We start from the raw sequence: 7,923 nt of genomic DNA, 5'->3' as shown, positions 1-7,923 counted from the left end.
GTGACCCCAGCTTCTGCCTTAAGAAAAAAAGGAAAAGAAATGCAAATCAGCCCAAAGTAAGCATGAGAAAGGAAATAATGCAGACCAGGAAGAAGTTGATGAAACAGAAAACAGAAGAACAGTAGAGAAAGCAGGAAAGCCAACCCAGAACTCTGTTGTTTGAGAATACCAATAAAAACTGATAAACCAGATCAGGAAAAGAGAAAAAGTGAGAGATGAAGTGCCTGACATCAGGAACGAGGAGGTGACATCAATACAGAGTGTGAAAGTCGCTCAGCTGTGTCTCTCTGCGACCCCATGGACTGTCAGTCCATGGAATTCTCCAGACCAGAATACTGGAGTGGGTAGTCCTTCCCTTCTCCAGGGGAACTTCCCAACCCAGGGATCGAACCCAGGCCTCCCGAATTGCAGGCAGACGCTCTCCCAGCTGAGCCACCAGGGAAGCCCCCAAGACTGGAGTGGGTAGCTTGTCCCTTCTCCAGGAGCCGGACTGGGGTCTCCTGCATTGTACGTGGATTCTTTACCAACTGCGTTATCAGGGAAGCCCAACAGAGATTGCACAGCTATTAAAAGAATAACCAAGGAAATATTATGCACAACTTTATGACAATAAACCTAACAAGTGAGATGAAAGTGTCTTTCAAAACAAAATACCAAAGACCAATCAAACAAAGATAATCTGAATGACTCTGTATCTATTAAAGAATTGAAAGTGTAACTTAAAACCTTCCCACAAAGAAAGCTCCAGACCCAGATGGTTTCCCTGGTGGGTTATACCAAACGGCTAAAGAAAAACTAATAGCAATTACATCAATCCTAAAGGAAATCAACTCTGAATATTCATTGGAAGGACTGACGCTGACTCTGAAGCTCCAATACTTTGGCCACCTAATGTGAAGAGCTGACTCACTGGAAAAGACCCTGATGCTGGGAAAATTGAGGGCAGGAGGAGAAGGAAGTGACAGAGGGCGAGATGGTTGGATGGCATCACTGACTCGATGGACATGAGTTTGAGCGTGGAAGGGAAGCCTGATGTGCTGCAGTCCACGGGGTCACAAAGAGTTGGGCACGACTGAGCTACTGAACGACAATGCACAAATTCTACAAAAAAACATCGACTCATCTATGAGCCAGTGTTGCCTTGATAACCAAAAGCAAAGACAGTGCAAGAAGAGAAAATCACAGGCCACTATTTCTCATGAACATAGACAGAAGAGTCCCAAACAAAATTTTACAAATAGAACTCGATATGTATAAGTCGATATAACATCAAGACCAAGTGTGCTTTACCCCAGCAATGCAGGGCTGGGACAACATTTAAAAGTCAGTCAGTAATTCACCGTTTTAACAAACTGAAAAATAAAACCCATATAATCATCTCAGTAGGTGCAGAAAAAGCATTTGACAAAATTCAACACCCATTCCTGATTTCTTAAAAAAAATAAATAAATAAAGCTCTCAGCAAACTTAGGAATACAGGAAAACTTCCTCTGCCCAACAAGCGTGTCTAAGACTGAATGTTTTCTCACTTGAGCCAGGAGCAAGACAAGAGTGTCTTCTCTCACCACTTCCATCCAACTTTGTACTCGAGGTTTTTGCTAGTGCAATCAAGAAAGAAGAAAAAGCCACGTAGGCTGAAGAGCAGGAAGGAGAAACTCCTTAATTCATGGAAAACTTGATTATCCACAGGTGCAGGGCCAATTCAGTGCAGAAGTTACAGCCTTTCCAATAAATCAGATATCCACAAGCAAATGAAGGAAAAAAAAAGAGGAGGAGGAGGAGAACTTGGATTTATACCTCATACTACATCCAAAAATTAACTCAAAGTGAATGAATCATAGACCTACATGTAAAACTAGAGCCATAAAAACTCAGGGGAGAATCTCTGTGAATTCAGGCAACGCGAAGGTCTCCTACATTTGATATGGAAAGCATGAGCCCTAAAAAAAAAAAAAAAAAGAATGGATAAGTTGAAATGCGTCAAGACATTTTAAAATGTGCTCTTCAAAAGGCATTGTAAAGACAATGAAAGCATAAGCCACTTTTTGCGAAGCACACATTTCATAAAGGGCTGATCCAGAGTAGATAACGAACTTTCTGAAAACACAACAGTAAACCAACTTTTGAAAATGGGGAAAACGCAGTCTTAGAAGTGACACTTCACCAAACGAGATAATTGGACGGCAAATCAGGATGTGAAAAGTGCCCGGCACCATCGGTTACCGGGGAGAAGCAAAATGGAGTCACAGGACATCACTCTAGGAGAGAAACTAAAGTCAAAATGACTGACTGTCCAAACGGCCAGCAGGGAGGGGCCCCACGTCTCTGTTGGAAGCATAAAGCAACCCAGTCTGGCAAGCGGCTCTTTTTCTGTAAAAGTTAAGTGTACATGTGATCTTGTAATCCCACTTCTAGGCATTTCCCCACGAGAAAAGGAAATGTTTGTCCTCACAAAGACTTTCACATGAATGTAAATAGCAGCTTTATTTTTAATTGACAAAAACTGGAAACAAGCCAAATGTCCATCAGCAGATGAACGGATAAACAAAATTCTTTTTGTATCCATACGATGGCAATCAGAAGGAATGTCCCACTGATGCATGAAAAGGCACGGATGAACCTCAAAATAGTCATGTTGGGAGACAGAGGTCAGGCAAGAAAGAGTACATGCTACGTACTTCCATTTATAGAAAACCCTAGAAAATGGATACGGACACAGCCACTAGTTATTAAGAACTGGGGGTGGGGTACAGCATGGAGGGGTGGGGGGAGAGGCTGCAGGGCCCAGAGGACACTCTTAGAGGTGACGGACGTGCCTGCCATCCTGACGGGGGTGACGGTCTCACGGTGTCTGCACAGGTCAGCACTTGGGACGTTTTAGAACGGGCAGTATACTGCATTAACACGCCGACTACACCTCAACGGAGCTGTCTTTGACTAAATGGCAAATGAGAAAAGCGGGAAAATATTTGGGCTAAAATGTGACAGACAAGGGGGTGATTGTTGCTGCTCAGTGACTAAGTCGTGTCTGACTCTTTGTGACCCCGTGGACTGTAGCCCGCCAGGTGCCTCTATCTGTGGGACTTCTCAGGCAAGAATACTCGGGTGGGTTGCCATTTCCTTCTCCAGGGGATCTTTCCCGTCCAGGGATTAAACCTGTGTCTCCTGCGTTGGCAGGCAGGTTCTTTACCACTGAGCCACCAGGGAAGCCCCGAGGGGGTAATACAATTAATACATTAAATGCACTTGGAAATCCATAAGGAAAACATTAACACCTTCATTAGTTTGCTAGGTGACCATGACAAAGGCCCATGGCCTGGGCAGCTTCAACAGCAGACATTTATTGTCGTTCTCCTGGAGGCTGAAACCCGAGACCCAGGTGTGGGCAGGGCTGGGTCCTCCTGAAGACTCCCTGCTCTGCCTGCAGATGGCCGTGCTCCCCCGAGTCTTCACGGGGCCGCCCTGCTGCGTCTGTCTGTGTCCTGACCTCTTGTCACAAGGACCCGGGTCCCCCTGCAGCAGGCCCACCCTAGTGACTGCCTTGTCACCTGACTGCTTCGGCAAAGGCCCCGCTCCTAACACAGCTGCGTCCTGAGGTGCTGGGGGTCAGGACCTCCAGAGCCCATCACAGAGCCTCAGAGGGGACGGTGAGCAAATGACGGGCCGGTGACAGAGTCAGAAACACGGGTGACCCAGCAACACGCCAGAAAAGTGTGCAAAGCAAGTGCGAGTGCAGACAACTGGGGCATCGAGTCTCCCCACGGCTCCCACCCCCGCTCCCTCCCTGCTGAGGACCCTGGTGCTTGTGTGCAGACCCCAGCGAGAGGCGACCCCTCTACCCTCCAGGAAGCCAGACACCTGGTCCCACAACGGTGCCAGGACCTCCTGGGGACAGACCTGCGGGGCTCAGCGGACGTCCTCCAGCCAGGCCACACCAGTACCTCTCAACATGGACGGCAGACACCTGAGGAAAAAAATTCAAGTTCTCAAGCAAGGCAAGGAAAATTTTAACATGACATTTTTTTTCCCCTGCCCTTTGGCCTCCCCGCTCCCCTCTGGCGGGCATTATGCATCTGCATTATGCATTAACCAGACCTCCCCAAGGAAAGGAATACCTGCTCAACCATAAAAATCTATTTTTCTTGTCTTGACGTCAACCATGTAACTCTTTAGAAGATAACATTCCTTTCTCCATCCTGTAAGGGGTCATGATGGCCCACCGCTGGCCTCGGACGTGCAGACATCTTTGGTGGACTTTATGAGCAGTGTATCATTTCCCTTAAGATAGCAACTGGTACAGAACAGACTGGCCAGATGACCGGGGGAGATACAGGGCCACGCCTAACAGACATTCTGAGCTTAAGGACGCGCTCGTGACCTTATCAACGCCCCTCGTTAAATTACGTGTATTCGGCCTATTTTACAAGACGATTGTTTCTTTGATCAAAAAGAACGCGATTGAGCCTCAGATAAAATGAATGACGACTACAGACGACTTGAAAGGATTGACCAGACGGACAGTTCAGTCAGATCAGTCACTGTATCCGAGTAAAACTCTAGGGGCAGGAAGAAGCGGCAAGAGCGGCCCGTTTCCCAGCCCCATGACAGAGGAGTCAGACTGGGGGTCCCGAGGCCTGGGGTAACAGGGTCCAGTGCAGTCACATAACCCGAGCCACCCGTCACGGAAATCCTCGCCACGAAACAGGCTGGTCACGCGGCGCCCTCGGAGACTTGACTGAAGTGAAGACGGAAGAGGAAGGGATTGTAAAATAAGGAATGTTGCCCACCATCCAGTTCTACAGGAATGAAGTCATCACCCACCACCGGCGCTGGCCAGCAACACGCCCTGCAGGAGCTGAGGACAAAGGGCAGGATGAGGCACCCTGGGAAAGCTGGCAGGACTGGCCTGCAGACCGCGCTCCAGGAGAACATGCTGTAAACCCGGCTTCCTGCATCTCTTCATGCCTAGAAAGGCACGAGAACCACTGCAAACATCTTCCACGAGACGTGTGCTCGACTGCACGTACCTCCATCGGAGGGTACTGGGCTCCCCCTCCCTCTTCAGAATGGCCCTCGGAACTTTCTGGAACATTCGGAGTCTCCCAGGTTACAAGACCAGGCCGTGATGCTGAGATTCATGAGACCCATATGTCTGGTGCTGCCCCCAGCCCCAGGCCCACACCTCCCTGCCCTGAAGCCCCCAGCAGTGAGATCCACGACAGCATCACTGGTCACAGCGCCTGCTGTCTTCTCCCCAGCTCCTGAAACCCCCGAGAGTCGTGAAGCAGACATGGGTGCCTAGTCGTTTATGCTCATAGCAAGTCCCTTTTCTGTGCTGCTGGGGTGACGTTCACAGGGAAGCTTTGGGAAAAGACCCAGGGAAGGGAGCTGACAGCAGGAGAGCCTACCCTGAGTCGGGAGTGACTCCAGGACCCCCACCGCCTCGAGGAGGCGAGACAGGCCGGAGGGTGAGCGCACGGTCAGTGGCCAATGATTTACTCATTTGTATTCTGTGATGAAGCCCCCCTCCCCGACCCCAGGAGGGAGAGACTCTCTCGGCCTCGGGGCCTGTGAACCTGGGGAGACCTGCAGGCCCAGGGCTCGCCCCTCCACCCCACCCTCTGCCTGTGTCACGTGACTGGGGGCCTTCGCACGCAGCCTCTGCGTGCCCTGGGAATGCCGGCTCCTCTGTGAGGCTCTCTGACGGCCTCCTGTAAAACCACAGCCCCCTCCCACCTCTGCCCCCCTGCTGCCCGCACCTTCCCCAGCCGGTCCAGTGCGTCTCACTCTTGCATCTTTTTCAGGCACTGTGGTTCTCAGCAGCAGCCCCAAGGCACTTCCAGGCTCGTCTTATCTTTCCACCCCACCGCCGCACCGCCCAACTTGGAGCCCTCCAGGGACGCCCACTACTCTCAGGAAGAAGCCCCCGCTCCCCAGTATGGCTTGCAAAGCACAGCGGGGAGGCTGCCCCCTGGGAGGGCTCCTGCCCACCCTCTTCCTCACCTGCCTGTGGGGGCGCCTCCTCCCCTGGGCCACTGCTGGGCCTCCCTGGCACCAAGCTCTGGAGTGGGGGGGCCCATGTCAGGATGTCAGATCTAACACATGAAAATGTTTGCCTAAAATAAAAGAACTATGTCCCTACACGTCTGTAAGGCCCAAACCGAAACACTAACACCAGCAGATACAGCCTCGTGGCTGGTGGGAGCGTGAGGCGGCGTCCTACGACTCGGCACACACACCCACCCCGGTTCAGCCACCGCGATCCTTGGTTCCTAACCCCAAAGAGCTGAAAACTTCAGTCCATGCAAAAACCTGCTCCTGGATGAGTCCGGCAGCTTATTCATCATGGCCAACATGGGGAAGCCTCAAGATGCCCCTCAGTGGGGGAGTGGGTACCTTTCCGCAGTACATCAGGTGATGGTGTATCAAGTCAGTTCTGTTCAGCCGCTCAGTCGTGTCCGACTCTTTGCGACCCCATGGACTGCAGCACGCCGGGCCTCCCTGTCCATCACCAACTCACGGAGTTTACTCAAACTCATGTCCATCGAGTCGGTGATGCCATCCAGCCATCTCATCCTCGGTCGTCCGATGCAGTGTCATTCAGCTCTAAAGGGAAAGGCACGGGGAAACCGTGAAGAGATGCAGAGGAAGCGTAAATGCAAGAGAGAGAGGCCAGTCTGCAAAGGCTACCACGTGTGGCCCTAACTAGAGGACAGCCTGGCAAAGCAGACCCACGGAGACAGCAGGACAACCCACGGCTGCGGGGGTCAGGAGCGTGGTGGACAGGAGCCGCTCCGCGGGTTTTCTGGGCAACAACTCTCCCCGTAGGTGCTGGCACATGGACACATGTCACTGAACATCTGGCAAAACCTGTAGAATGCCCACCAAGAGTGAACCTCCAAGCCAACTATGGACTTTAGCTAATAACAATATATTAGCGTTGCTCCATCGGCTGCCACATGCGTGTCACGTTAGTGTAAGTGTTAATGCTATGGGAGAAGCTGAGTGTATGGGAATCCTTTGGACTTTCTCAGCAATTTCCCTATAAACTTAAAATCTTTCTTTAAAGACGCTATTAAAAAACAATAAAGACAGTTGTTTATCTGAGCTTTGAATTTAATTGGCATCCTCTCCTCTGTTTGGCAGACTCAGCCCCCGAAGCTGTGTGTTGCTCAGGAAGAGGGGGAGGTGATGACCCAGGCTGGGGGAAGGGTGGGGGGGAGCAGGGTGGGAGGCCACCCGCCGGCTTCCCGGGCTGTGGGGGTCGAGACTCACCCACCTCACACTCACAGGTCCCAGGCCGGAATGGGAAGAATCCAGCTGGCAGACAATCAGAGAAGGGGTCTAGTGTTGTGGGGTCCGCACCGTTGAGACCCCATCGAGGACCTCCGGGCTCTCAGCCTGACTGATCAGAGTGTCGCCTACCAAGGTCCAGCAGGACGCCGACCCACGCCGCCTCCCATCCGCGTGTTCCAGCCACGTTAGGAGCGACATGGAGGCTTCTGGGTTGGCACGTGGCTGCTTAGTGAAAGCTTTACAAATGAAACAGAAAGTTCCCCGGCCTCCAGGTTGGGGGACCCCCGTCCTCCAGCTCCCGCCCTCTCCCCACCTCCGGGGCCCTGCCACAGTCACCATCAGCCTCGCTGGGCCCTGGCTGCGGCCCTCCCCTGCCCTCCCCCGCAGGCACGCCGCCCCCCACTCACAGCTGAGCCCTCCAGCAGCAGCACCCACCATCAGTCTCTTCATCCTAGAAGAGCCCACTTAGGGCCTCCAGCACCAAGCATGAGAGTGAGGGGGGCCCTCCAGGCCCTTCCTGCCCCGGGGCCCCCAGGAGCAGCCCCTGTGCCCTCCCAGGCTCCCCTGCTCTTGCCTCCTTGCCGTCCCGCCCCCAGCCTGGAGCCCAACTCCCCCCGGGTCTGCCCG

At 52.4% G+C, this 7,923-nt stretch overlaps 1 long non-coding RNA gene across 1 annotated transcript; it reads right to left on the bottom strand.

Annotated features, from left to right (window-relative positions):
- Positions 1-3,180: 3,180 nt before the first annotated feature.
- Positions 3,181-6,514, bottom strand: LOC104988147. Its single transcript, XR_825209.1, has 3 exons — positions 6,397-6,514; positions 4,116-4,855; positions 3,181-3,964 (listed from the first exon to the last, which is right to left on the bottom strand). It is a non-coding gene; the product is annotated as an uncharacterized LOC104988147 (long non-coding RNA).
- Positions 6,515-7,923: the final 1,409 nt, after the last annotated feature.

Source organism: Bison bison, unplaced genomic scaffold, assembly GCF_000754665.1.
Source record: "Bison bison bison isolate TAMUID 2011002044 unplaced genomic scaffold, Bison_UMD1.0 scf7180017846342, whole genome shotgun sequence".
NCBI lineage: Eukaryota > Metazoa > Chordata > Mammalia > Artiodactyla > Bovidae > Bison > Bison bison.
The sequence above is the reverse complement of the archived record's forward strand: the minus strand, read 5'-3'. Positions and strand labels throughout refer to the sequence as shown.